Source organism: Lytechinus pictus, chromosome 1 (genome assembly GCF_037042905.1).
Source record: "Lytechinus pictus isolate F3 Inbred chromosome 1, Lp3.0, whole genome shotgun sequence".
Taxonomy (NCBI): domain Eukaryota; kingdom Metazoa; phylum Echinodermata; class Echinoidea; order Temnopleuroida; family Toxopneustidae; genus Lytechinus; species Lytechinus pictus.
The window spans coordinates 37572866-37586350 of NC_087245.1; positions in this window are offsets into that span (position 1 = coordinate 37572866).

Sequence of the window (13485 nt, forward strand, 5' to 3'; positions counted from 1 at the left end):
AGAATTAAGATAATAAAATGGTAAAATTATACTATTTACATATTAAAAATGAAAAAAAAAAACAGAATTTACTATTACCAATAAATAAGATATATAGACAATAAATAAGATATATACAAGAATATAACGAAGAAGAAGAAGAAAAGAAGGAGAAGGAGAAGGAAGAGGAGGAACAGAAGAAGAGAGGGGACGAGGAGTAGAAGGAGACGGAAGAAACTGATAACGAAGGAAAATAAATAAGGAGAAGAACAACAGCAAAACGTGACGACAATAACAACACGAAGAGGAGAATAGGAAAAGATAAAAGAAATAGAAAGAATAGAAGAAAGGACATATCGAAGCTTCAATCAAACTATGTAAAATACATAATAATACCTAGTAGAGAAGAGAAAAGAACTAGGTCAGTATTCAGGCTAAATCAACCGTACAACATATCATTTGCATCTTCTTTTTGACTTTCAAGTGAAAGATATTCTTTCAATTTCCTCTTAAAATGCAAAAAGTTTCTTATTTCCTTTATATCATTGGGAAGGGAATTCCAATGTTTTACTGAGAAATTTGTAAAATGGAAGAAAAAAATGAATTTATATTAATATGAAATGAAACTACATGCTACACTATATTCCACAAGCGGTCCACAATAGTGTGGTTAGAATATAAATCCCCGTTTATGAATGGTTACTAATATGATTCCGATGACTTTTGGAAAAGGTTATAATATCGACCATACAGCGATCCGAAAACATTCTTTCATTACTGACTTTGGGAAGTTTGGGTGTCATAATTATCCTGGCATCGTTGTGGAAGCGGCGGATTACTTCAAGTTGACATTAATGCCATTAAAAAACGTAGGATAGCTATATTATCCATATCTTTGCAATTTTATTCGTAGGAGAGTTTAATACGCATTGAATAACTTAACTTTCCGAATATTGTTTCAAATATGAATGGAATTTGTACAGAATTTGGAATGCTATCATCTCTGAATAAAATCTAAAACATTATTCGACATTGTCCTTTCTATCTTATCATGCATCATTGTCCAAAAAAGATTCTTTTTTATTATTATTATTTACATTGTGATCTGTGGTGACCATAGAGGTAATACATCTCCGGTGGTGACCGTCCAATGAAGGCATGCACCTTTATTTCTGTTAAACATGATCCTTTTTTTCATTCTCATCTCACCTACCAGTTGGTAAATCATGAGATTGTCCAAAATATCATCAGTTTAATCCTTGGCTTGTTTGATAGAACTTTATTTTTTTTGTTCATAGCCTATTCTTCAGAAGTTTCATTTAGTTATTAATAAGTGACCCTTACTTTCCTTTAATAAGCACATTACATAGGCGGATCCAGGTGGGGGCCCAAGGGGCCCGGCCCCCCCCCCCCCCCCCCCAATTGGCGGAGCAAAAAAGGAATAAAAAGGGAAAGAAAGAAAAAAGGAAGGAAAAGAAAAGAGAAAAAAAAAGAGGAGGAAGACGAGTGAATAAAATAAGATGAGAGGAAGACTTGGACAAAAATATTTCATGTCACTATATAAAATTTTCGCTCGCGCTTCGCGCTCGCAACATGGAGCTTAAATATAAAGTTTGGAAGTCAATATACAAAACATATTTCTCCTCGGAAATCGAACTTTCATTAATATGTTTGATTTCCAAATTGATTTTTTTAAAGTGCTCTGTAAAAATGTCAGTTTTATGGTCTGAATATTAACATTTTCCGCTCGTGCCGCGCGCTCGCGAATTTTTATTTATCAGGTACCTATTATTTTCATGTATTCCATAAAGTTTTCAAAATATCCCTTTTCAGGTCTGATTGTCAAAACGTATCAGCTAGCGCTGCCATGCTTGCATTTTGATTGGCGGGTTATGTATTTCTCAAATTTGATTATATAACAAACTACTTAAAATCCCATTTTCATGACAGTAATTTATCAAAAATTTCGGCTCGCGATTTGCGCTCGCATTAATGGTTAAAAAATATCAACTGATTACTGATGCATCCTATTCATAATAAAAAGTGCTTGAAATGTACAGTGTTCAGGCCATAATATCATCAGATTCCGCGCCCTTATTATGCATTAATAAATAAGATATCAATTTAATAATTAAATTGTCCCTTTTGTTTAATCTCGCGCTTAGCAAGATGAATAGGAAGATATGATATAGTCATCATATTCATATGATAACATGTCCTAAGGATGTCACGGTCCTATATGTCTCAAACTCAAAGTAATAATGAAAAATATCAGCTCTTTATCAAGTGCGATTTAAATCCACCTTACAATTTTCCTACAAAGTGTTTGAAATATAAAGCTGCAATTGACCCCTATTTTCAGATCGGAATATAAAATATTTCAAGCTCCCGCTTCGCGCTCGCATTATTTGATTGTTGAAATATGTAACATCTTCATGGCTAAGTGCAAGCAGTCCTTAAAAGGCACTTTTCGATCAGTTTAAAACGTTTACAACATTTTATGCTCGCGCTTTGCTCTCGCATTATTAATGTAGGAAGATCCCCTCTTACTCATCCTATTCATGTTTTACAAAACATGAATAGAGTGTCCCGTTCTATAGGTCTAAAACTAGAATTTTTCCGCTCGCGCTTCACGCTCGCATCAATTGTTTAGTTATATAGCTATCCTGTTCATGACTACAAAAATTGATAAAAGTTTTCCATTCTTTATGTATATAGAAATGTCAAAAATTTTCAGTTCGCGCTTCGCGCTCGCATCATTTGATAGTTGAAATATTAATTCATGGCTAAGTGCAAGCAGTCCTTAAAAGGCACTTTTCGATCAGTTCAAAACGTAGACAAACATTTTCTGCTCTCGCTTTGCATTCGCATTATTAATGAAGGACAGTGGCGTAGCTAGGATTTTTTCCTGGGGGGCAATGGGGGGTCCTTGCTTTTTCAGGGGGGGCACCATTTTTTCCGGTGTGTGTGTATGTGTCACAAGGGCGGATCCGACTTTCGCCAATAGGGGACGGGGCCCGAAATTATCTTCACCTATGTTTTCCCCGATCAGTCACTTCTCAGTTTTATTCTTATAAAACAACATAAACATGAAATAATCGGTTACAGCCCGATAGACCGCGGGTCCGATAGTCCGCGGGTCCGATAGACCGCGGGTCCGATAGACCGCGGGTCCGATAGACCGCGGGTCCGATAGTCCGCGGGTCCGATAGTCCGCGGTGTGTGTAAAATTATGATCAGGATATAGTGAGATCCGAATCATCCGATGTCATCAAGAGGTCAAAAGGCCAATGATACGAGTCCATGGGGTTCTATAACGATGACCCAAAGGACAATCGCCCCCTGACATGTACTTCAAGGAAAATATTATCCCCATATTTTTATCGTCAGGGACTGTTACCCCCCCCCCCCCCGGAAATTTACCCTCTAGACGCCATACGGAGCCTCTAAAATGCCATCGACTTGACGACATGGCGAGATACTTTATCTTGCCTTGTCGACTAAATAAGCTTATTATGTCCGCATGGCGCGATACGTTATCCTGCCAAGTCAGCCCACTTATAAAAAGTTATATGTCAACATGGCGAGATATTTTATCTTGCAAAGTCGACTTAAATAAGTTACATGTCAACATGGCGATATATCGGGATTCTCGCCGGGACTTGTACACTTCATATCTCGCCATGTCGACATATCGACTTGACAAGATAGAATATATTGCTATGTCGAAATAAATTAGGCGGTGGAAGCGGGGGGGGGGGGACCTTTCCCCCCTAAATTTGAGGTGGGGGACGGTCCCCCCTAGATTTTTAGTTGAGAACCTTTTTTTTTGCTCGTCAATTTGTTTTCTACGCCCCCCTAAATTGAGATGGACCCCCCTAAAATCTTTTTGCCCCCCCCCCCCATAATTTTGGTTGATAACCTTTTTTTTCTTGTCAAAAAATGTTGGTGGTCACTCCTATAAATTTTGGTTGATTTGCTTGTCAAATTTTTTACCTGTGTCCATCCCAAAATTTCAGGTGGACCCCCCTAATTTTTTTTTGCCTTCCGCCGCCAATGATTAATTAAGACATGGCAAGATAAAGTACCACGCCATGTCGTCACGTTGATGGCATTTTCAAGGCTCCGTTCTAGGGGTAATTATCCGGGGTAATTGTCTGGAGGGTAAATTTCCGGGGGGGGGTAACAGTCCCCGGCGGTTAAATATGGGGATAATATTTTCCTTGAAGTAGTTGTCAGGGGTGATTGCCCTAATTGGGTTATTGTTATAGAACCCAGGCGCGGATCCAGGATTTCGTGGGGAGGGAGGGGGGGGGGAATTTGACCTGATTTTTGGCGCCCATGTGTACTTTTCGAAAAATGGCGCCCACTCCCTCCCGGCCAGGCTAACTTAAGTGCCTTAAATGGATTTTGAATTATCTTATAATCACATTTAAAAAAAAGACCACTTTTTCATGTGTTCTTGAAAAAAAAAATCCATGAATATATAATGTAATATCAATGGGAGCGCGAAGCACGAGCGATTTTTTTTTGGGGGGAGGTTCAATTTTTTTTTTTTCAATTTGTTTCCCCTCCACAGGGATTTTATTATTATTCAAAACATAACAAGATATATTTTCAATGACAAATCAAATTAATAACAACGAAATACAATACAACAGTAATTGTAACAAATATATAAATTGAACTGTCAGGTTTACATAATAGTAAATAATTTAAGGAACAAGCAAGGAGTAAATGAACAATAATATTCATATGTATCATTGTACATGGAAAGGGAACTGAACAGATCACTTCATGTAAACATGGCACGTTATTGGAACCATTTCTTTGTAAACTTTACCATTTTACAATTTGACTCTGCGATATATTTTTCATTCTTGAAATAACTCTGAAGTGCAAATTTGATATTATTAAAAACAGGTAATTGATGTTTTACTCTGGAAGTATAGATCATCTGTCGTATCACTATCAATAAACAATTTAATGCATAATTACTTGAACCTCTTAAACCAAATAATTTTTCTTTATTAGAGAAAAAAATTCTATTTCCAGTTTTAAGAAATATCCATTGTTCAAACCTGTCCCATATATGTTTAATACATGTACATTCACAAAGTAGATGAGTAACCGTTTCACGGTGTACATTACAAAAAGTACATTCTTTTTGTTGAGCTAAATTAATTTTAAACAATATTTCATTTGTATATAAAATATGTTGCATTATTTTTAACTGAAACCAACGTAAATTCACATCGGTAGTACAACTGAATCCAATAGAGCAATACGATTGCCATTGCTTGTCATTCATATCGAATATACACTTCCACTTAAGAAAACTTTTACATTCCACTTTTCTTTTCTTTTTAAGAATCGTATAGATGTGTGAACAACCTTTATTATATTTCATAACAAGTGCTATTGTATCAGGGATAATAGGTTCTTGGAACTTGCTAAAGTGTGTGCCATTGCTAAAACCGTCTCTTATAGCATCACATAATCCACAGTAAAAAAGAAAATTTATTTGAACATTGTATTTTTCCTTAAGGTCATTCAAAGAGAGGAAATTGCCATGTACATCTAAAATATCATTAACAAAACGAACACCCCTATTATTTAGAGATCTACTGTGAATTGAGCTATTACCTATTTTAATAAAATCATTGTTCCATAAGGGTTGGCAAGGTATATCATTACAGTGCATAGATAACAGTGTGCTATACGCTAAGAACATTTCTTTCCAAAAAGGATTTTTAATTTCGTGGTTCAATTTGGTTTAACTTCTAATCAGAGTATAGGCCCTACTGGAATATTGTGTGAACGGGAGCTGTAGTTTCTGTACTGTTGTTTAGAATACCCTTCAATAATATTAATGATAACCTCTTGGGAATAATGCAATCTCGAAGCAATCGACTAATTCTCCTCATCAGTGGCGTATTTATTCAGCATGGGTGCACGGGGGGGGGGGAGGCGACGGCACCAAGTTAAACAAAAATAAATGAAGTGGGAGGGGGTAGACGTTAAAGAAAATCTGAGATTTCATTCTTAAAAACACATTGAGGTATCTCACAAGGCCTAAATAAAAAATGAGAACGCGAAGCGCGATCTGATTTTTTTAAATAGATTTTTCATGTATTATATCCTGAAAGCCTAAGTCAGGGGCGGACCCAGCTTCCGCCAGTAGGGGGAGGGACCATTTTGTCACCCATATTTTCCCCGATCGGCCGCTCAAAGTTGATCCCAGTGGCCTAGTCGAAAAGGGACCTGTTAAGGATGTTTTGCAGTTAGCCATTAAGACGATTCATATTTCAACGATTAAATAATGCGAGCGCGAAGCGCGAGCTGAACATTTTTTATATTCCTACCTAAAAAGATGAGATTTCAAATCCCCCAATGGGACATTCGATTCATGTTTGTCAATCATGAAAAAGCATGGGTAATTTTTGGTATCTTCCTACAATAATAATGCGAGCGCAAAGCGCGAGCAGAACATTTTTGATATTCTGATCCGAAACTGGATAATTTAATATGATCAAGCTTTGTATCTCAAAAAACATGCGTGCGCGTGTTTTAGAATTAGACAGAATCCTGGCAATCTGAATACATTTCATTTTTCATCATAAAAATCAATAATGCGAGCGCAGAGCCCGAGCTGAAAATAATATTTGAAATTCCGATATGAAAAGGGTCAATTTAAGCACTGTTTACAGCACTGTGTATATAGGGAAATTTGATAGCACTATATGAATAGTGCGAGCGCGAAGCGCGAGCTGATATTTTATTATTATTTTGACCTAGGATCGAGACATTTTAGGCCTAAGGACATTTTGTCATCATATAAGAATGATGACTATCTTCTATTTCTTTTCCTAAAACTTGTCGATATTTATTTCTGAAAATATTTCGTTCCCCCTTTTTTTCTTTCCCCGTTTTTCCCAATTTATTTGCTCTGTCAATAGGGGGAGGTTGGCTTCGGGCCGCCTGGATCCGCCTATGATAGTAGTTGTTATGATGAACACGATGCATATCTATATTATGAAATGAATGCGACCGCGAAGCGCTAGCTGAAAACTTTTATAATGATGAAATGAAAAATATATTTCAGTTGTCAGGTTAAAATATCAAATATTTTCAGCTTGTGCTTCTCGTTCGCATAAAAAACTGTAAGGTCGGGATGCGTATATAACTAAACAATATATTGATGCCAGCGCGAAGCGCGAGCTCAATTTTTTTTATATACTGACTTAAGAAGGACTAAGGTATATTTCCTATTCTAATTGCTTGTCCTTTTTCTCTTCTTTTTTTTCTGTTTCTTACCCCTTTTTTGCGCCACCATGGGGGGGGGGGAGGGCAAAATCTTTTCCCCCTGGATCGGCCTATGTATGTTGACTTGAAAAACACTAACACTTACATGTGGGATTGATTAATCAAATATTGCGAGCGCGTAGCGCGAGCTGAATTCGATAATAACCCTTTTATGTGACCCTGAACAGGGTATCTATCTCGCTAAACAGACTTAAAACTCGAAAACATTGTTTTTGTCTGTTATCGTAAAAACGGGATATTTTAATTCAGCCGCATTAATTTAAGTTTTTTGGGCAGGACATATATTTCACTATAAACATGCAATACGAGCAATGTTGCGCCCCCGGTCGAAAATGAATTTGCATGAAGCCCCCTAAGTTCAAGGTCAATTTGGCGCCCTCGGTTGAACATAAACTTGGCGCCCCCGTGTAAAATATAACTTTGCCCTCCCTCCCCCTCTCTGAAACATGTATTTGTCGCATTATGGTCAAAATTCTAATTAGCGCTCCCCTAGATTGAACATCAATTTGGCGCCCCCCTCCCAGTTCAAACATCAGTTCGGCGCCCCATATAGTTCGAACGTCATTTTGGCGCCATCAAATCGACGTCCAGGTCAACATCTCCCTCTTCCGTTTCCCATCTCCTTTTCTTTCTTTTTTTTCTTTCTCTTATCCTCATTCCCATTTCTTCCTTCTCTTTCTTTCTCTCTTTCTTTCCCCCTCTTCCTCTCCCCTTTTCTTCTTCTCTTCTTTTCCTCCTCTCTCTCTCTCTTTTTCTTCTCTTTGTATTCCCCTTTTCTTCTCTCATTTCTAGTCTTCCTTTCCCCCTTTTCTTCTCTTTTTTCTGTCTTTTCTTTCCCTCTTTTCCTCTCTCTTTTCTCGTTTTTCTTCTCTTCCTCCCCCCTTACTCTCTCTTTTTTTCTTCTCTTTTCCCATCTTCCTCTCTCTTTGAATATTATTCTCTTCCTTCCTCTTTTTTCTTCTTCTTTCCCCCCTTTTCCTTACTCCGTTCTTTCTTTTCCCTCTTCCACTTTTTTTCTCTTTCCCCCTTTACTTCTCCCTTTTTCTTTTTCTTTTCTTTCCCCCTTTTTTTCTTTTAATCTTTTTTTTTTCTTCTCTCCCTCCTTCCTCTCTCTCTCTCCCTCTTTTCTCTTCTTTTCCCCTCTTCCTCTCTCTCTTTTTTCTTATCATTCTTCCCATCTTCCTCTATTTAAATATTCTTCTCTTCATTCCTCTTTTTTTCTTCTTCTTTTTCCTCCTTTTCCTTTCTCCTTTCTTTTCTTCTCTTCCTTTTCCCTCCTCTCTTTTTTTCTCTTCTTTCCCCTTTTCTTCTCCCATTTTCTTGTCTTTCCTTTCCCCTTTTCTTCTCTTTTTCTTCTTCTCTTCCTTTCTCCTTCTTACTCTCTTTTCTATTCTGTTCTTTTCCCATCTTGCTCTTTCTTTTTTTATTCTCTCCTTTTCCCCTCCCCCCCTCTTTTTTGAGCTGGGGGTGGGGGGGTGAGGCAGTTCCCCCTCGGCCCCCTTCCATGGATCCGCACCTGATAGAACCCCATGGCCTCGTATCATTTGACCTTTGGACCTCTCGATGACATTTGATATATCTGATCATAATTTTACACACACTGCGGACTATCGGACCCGCGGTCTATCGGACCCGCGGACTATCGGACCCGCGGTCTATCGGACCCGCGGTCTATCGGACCCGCGGTCTATCGGGATGTCCCCAAATAATCTCATAAGCCTTATAAAAAGTGCGAGCGATTTTTTTTTATAATTTTGTCCTGAAAATTTGATATTCTGGGCAATGTTATGTGTGATCCTGAACAAGATTCCTATAACTAGATGGTTACTGCGAACGCCAAATTTATTAACCGTTCTAGCATTATCAAAAAGGGACCTGTTAATATTTCAATAATGCGAGCGCGAAGTGCGAGCAAATTTTTTTGACATTCCGACCTTAAAAAAAATGGTCATTCTAAACACTTTTTGTATTAATAAATGGGATAGGTATGTAACTAAACAATTGATGCGAGCGCGAAGCGCGAGAGGAAGAAAATTGATATTTTAGACCTAAAAGCGGGACACTCTATTCATATTTTGTAAATCATAAATAGGATATAGTTAATTGGGTATCATTAATAATGCGATCGTGAAGCGTGAGCAGACAATTATTTATATTTTGATGTGAAACTGGATAATTTAAGTACATTTTAAATAAAGAACATGCAGGCTATCGCGCATGTTTTACATTTAGACCTAGAATCTGGGCATTCTGAATACATTTGTTTAATGGAACATTATGGAATACACGTAGCCGGGACACGTAGACAATATGAACTTGGCAAATCAAACAATGTGACCACGCAGCGTGAGCTTAAAATGCTGATATGTAGACCATAAAACGGACATTTTACAGAGCACTGAAATTTGTAAATGAAAAAAAATAATGAAAGCTCGTTGTCCGAGCTAAAATATGTTTTGTATATTGACTTCAAAACTTGCTCCATATCAGCCTATTGAGCAAGATATGAATCTTTTCATTTTACATATTAATGATCTACCTTTAGTTCTTAGAAATTGCAAAATAAGTATGTATGCAGATGACACTATTTTATATTATGCAAGTAACAACTACTCTGATCTAGAAAACAAAATCAATGAAGATTTGCAAAATGTGAAACGATGATGGCTTGATCACAATAAGCTTAGTTTGAATATAAAAAAAACTGAATATATTGTCCTAGGAACTAGAAATCGACTGAAACTATTCAAAGATGAATCGCTAAATATTCACATTGATGGAACCCCCCTAACAAGAGTTACCCAGTGTAAACATTTAGGAGTAATTTTAGATGAAAATCTGTCATGGGGAAAACACATTCAAAATGTGCAGAAGAAATGTAGTAGCGGTTTGTTTATGCTAAAATCGATACGAAGTATGGTTGACAAGGATACAATGATTCTAGTCTATAACGCCCTGATTTCATCTCATTTGTCATATTGTGATATAGTATGGGGAAATTGCGGCAAATGTTTAAAAGATAACCTCCAAAAGATTCAAAATCGGGCAGCTCGCGTTATCAATAATACCGCCTGGGATTCATCCGGAAACGAAAATCTAAATGAACTAAATTGGGATACACTTGAAAAGAAAAGGAATGAAAGTGTTGCAATAATGATGTTTAACATACTCAATAACTTAGCCCCTTCATATCTAATCAATAGATTTTCCCTTAAAGAAAGATCACATAACACAAGAAGTGGGAATCTCAATTTGGAAATAATGCAAATGAAGTCTGAATCTGCAAAGCGCATGTTTATGTACAGAGGCGCCAGTATGTGGAACTCATTACCCACTAATATTCAAGCGGCACAAACGAAACACAATTTCAAAACAGGTCTAAAGAGATTATCTGTGTGATATGGATCACAATGACTATTTTTCTGTTTAATTTTCTGTCCCCAGTACATGTATTATTTTCCAACCATTTCATATGTTTTGCTTTTATATGGCATGAGTATTAACTATATAAGTTTTATAATTAATTTCAGTGCATGTTTAGTTATGTTTAGTTATCATAAATTTTCCAGACATTTTTGTATGTTTAGTTTTTATCATTGATAAATCATGACTTGTATTCATTTTCTTGTACTTGTTTGTCCATTATAGAAACATGTATTTACTTTGACATTTTACTTTACCATGTACACATTTAATATTACCATGTATGCACCGCTTTGTTCCAATTTACCGATAGATATTTCATGTTGTAAATTATTGATGTTTTTGAAAACGGTATATAATTTCTTCGTCTTTTTCTTACTATCATTATTATTCTTTTTCTTCTTCTTCTTTTCTTCTTCTGTTATCTTCTCTGTTGTCTTTTCTCTTTTTCGTCTCCCTCTCACTTTTCCCTTCTTCTTCTTCCTTTTTTTTTCTTCTCCTCCCCTCCTCTTCACGTTTCAATGATTGTCTTGTAATATTTCATTGATGCTCCTTTTCCATATATATTGTTCGTTATACACTGATTTTAAAATGTTTACTTTGTCAATTGTATGTTCCACACGGCCCCAATGGAAATCAGTCTGTGAACTGTTTGGGCTTTTTAACCGTGTATAAATAAAATAAATCTTATCTTATCTTATCTCATCGAACAGGCAATTCTGGCGCGAAGCGCAAGCAAAATTTTATATAGTAACATGAAGGATTTTTTTTTCCAAGTCTTCCCCTCACATTATTTCATTCACTCGTCTTCCTCCTCTTATTTTCCTCTTCTTTTTTTTCTTCTGTCTTTCTTCTTCTTTTCCTTTTTTCTTTTCTTCTTTCTCACTTTTTTTTTGGCTCTGCCATTTTTTTTCAGGGGGGCACCTGGGGGGCACGTGCCCCCCAGGCCCCCCCCCCCCCCGTAGCTACGCCACTGATGAAGGAAGATCCCCTCTTACTCATCCTTTTCATGATTTACAAAACATGAATAGAGTGTCCCGTTTTAGGTTTAAAACTAGAATTTTTCCGCTTGCGCTTTGCGCTCGCATTATTTAATTGTTGAAATATTGAACATCTTCATGCTGGCTAAGTGCAAGCAGTCCTTAAAAGGCACTTTTCGATCAGTTCAAAACGTATACAAACTTTTTCTGCTCTCGCTTTGCGCTCGCATTATTATTGAAGGAAGATCCCCTCTTACTCATCCTTTTCATGTTTTACAAAACATGAATAGAGTGTCCCGTTCTATAGGTCTAAAACTAGAATTTTCCGCTCGCGCTTCGCACTCGCATCAATTGTTTAGTTATATAGCTATCCTGCTCATGATTACAAAAATTGATTAAAGTTTTCCATTCTTTATGTAGAAATGTCAAAATTTGTCAGTTCGCCCTTCGCGCTCGCATTTTGATTGTTGAAATATGTAACGTCTTCATGGCTAACTGCAAGCAGTCTTTAACAGGTAGGCTTACCTTTCCGATCAGTTCAAAACGTGTATCAAAAATTTCTGCTCGCGCTTCGCGTTCGTAGTAATTATTGCAGGCACATCTTTTTTTTTCAGAATGTTCAAAGTTTAGGAAAAAATACATACAATTTAAAAAAAATATTGCTCGCGCTTCGCGCTGGCATTATAAAATAAGGATTATGATATTATACATTTATGTTGAAAGAATAAAGCTAACAAGTTACTTATAGGACTACCCCCTTCAAAGAAACAAACAAAAGATCATCTTCGAGCGGCCGATCGGGGAAAATATGGCTGGAAAAAATTCAGCCCCCCCCCCCCTATTTGCGAAGGCTGGATGGCCGCCCCTGCATTATTTCAAACGTCTGAAAAGCGACAAGGTTCACTCACTGTGTCGCTCGCTCGCGGCAAATCTTAAGTCTATCCCATAATAAATTCCCCTGGGAGTCGTTTAGGACAGTGACTGAAAATTCGCTCGCTAGCTTCGCTCACTCAACTGAAGGCACGGTCAGCCTAAATGTAATTCTGAAGTTTAATGACAACAAGATAATTACAAAAAATGAACAGCATAAAAAAAAAAATATCGTGATGGATGATATAACATGATTATGTCATGATGGGTGTCATATCAGTTTTGAATTTTCAGCTCTCTATATTGGTATCAACCCCCCCCCCCCTTCCACCACTGCTCTGACGAAATTTACACCTGACCCTATCAAAGGCAAAGTTAGCCAGAAAATTTTTCAGTGTCAAACAATACTCATGACGAGGAAGAACTTCGGGGTGCTTTTTTTATGAAACTTGTCAGCACTATACCACTCTATAACAGTCAGAAATTATTGCAATGGTTCTAATGATAAACGAATAATAATTATATCTTCACGGTATACCTGCATTTCACCGAAATTGTGCAGATATATGTAAACCCAAGCAGGAACTTTAAAAAAAATACAACTTTTACAAATAAGGGGGCCATGCAGACACACCATGTCGCGCACGTGGATTTGTTAAAATTGACCCAAAACTTTAAGAAATATAGACCTAATCACCCGGTTAAGTCCACCCCAGAAAAATGTTAATATGAATACTTCGATTATATCATTTTTTTAACGGAAATAAATAAATCTAAATCTAAAATAGAGAAAAATAGAATAAGCACAACACTGAAAATTTCATCAAAATCGGATGTAAAATAAAAAAAAGTTATTACATTTTTTAAGTTGCGCTTATTTTTCGCAAAAAAGTGCACTTATGCACAA